The sequence below is a fragment of the Monopterus albus genome, unplaced genomic scaffold (genome assembly GCF_001952655.1).
Source record: "Monopterus albus unplaced genomic scaffold, M_albus_1.0 scaffold137.1, whole genome shotgun sequence".
Taxonomy (NCBI): Eukaryota; Metazoa; Chordata; class Actinopteri; order Synbranchiformes; family Synbranchidae; genus Monopterus; species Monopterus albus.
In genome coordinates, this window is record NW_018128017.1 from 1,148,864 (window position 1) to 1,150,169 (window position 1,306).

Consider the following 1,306-nt stretch of genomic DNA (forward strand, 5'->3'; position numbering starts at 1 on the left):
ACTATATGGTTAGACAGCAGATTTCTAAGGTTTTCAGGCCCAAGCACAATAACTTCAGTTTTGTCAGAGTTTAGAAGTAAGAAGTTGCAGGTCATCCAGGCCTTTATGTCTTTAAGACATGCTTGAAGTTTGACCAGCTGATCTGATTCATTTGGCTTCATAGATAAATATAACTGAGTATCATCTGCATAGCAATGGAAATTTATGTTGTGCTTCCTGATAATATTGCCTAAAGGGATCATGTATAAAGTGAAGAGAATTGGGCCTAACACAGAGCCCTGTGGAACGCCGTGACTAACTTCAGTTTGTGTGGAACATTCGTCATTAACATGAACAAATTGAAATCTTTCTGATAAATAAGATTTGAACCAACTTAGCGCAGTTCCTTTAATCCCAATAACATGTTCAAGTCTCTGCAGTAAGATGCTGTGATCATTGGTGTCAAAAGCAGCACTGAGATCTAAGAGGACAAGTATGGAGATAAGTCCTTTGTCCGAGGCTAGGAGAAGATCATTGGTGACTTTCACCAATGCGGTTTCTGTACTATGATGGACTCTAAATCCTGTCCACACACTCAATCTATCAGACTCCAACTTCTCCACTATGGGCAAGACCAGAGAGCTGTCTAAGGACACTAGGGACAAAATTGTAGATCTGCACAAGGCTGGGATGGGCTACAGGACAATAGGTAAACAGCTTGGTAAGAAGGCAACAGCTGTTGGCGCAATTATTAGAAAATGTAAGAAATTCAAGATGACTGTCAATCCCCCTGGGGCTCCATGCAAGATCTCGCCTCATGAAATATCAATGATCCTGAGAAAGGTGAGGGATCAGCCTAGAACTACACAGGAGGACCTGGTCAATGACCTGACGAGAGCTGGGACCGCAGTCTCAACAGTTACCATTAGTAACACACTACACCGTCATGGCTTAAAACCCTGCAGCGCACGCAAAGTCCCTCTGCTCAAGCCAGCACATGTCCAGACCCGTCTGAAGTTTGCCAAAGACCTTCTGGATGATCCAGAGGAGGCATGGGAGCAGGTCATGTGGTCAGATGAAACCAACATAGAACTTTTTGGTATAAACTCCACTCATCGTGTTTGGAGGAAGAAGAAGGATGAGTACAACAATCCCAAGAACACCATCATTGGGCAACAACCTCCTTCCCTCAGTAAAAGCATTGAAGATGGGTCGTGGCTGGGTCTTCCAGGATGACAATGACCCCAAACACACAGCCAGGGCAACTAAGGAGTGGCTCCGTAAGAAGCATTTCAAGGTCCTGGAGTGGCCTAGCCAGTCTCCAGAC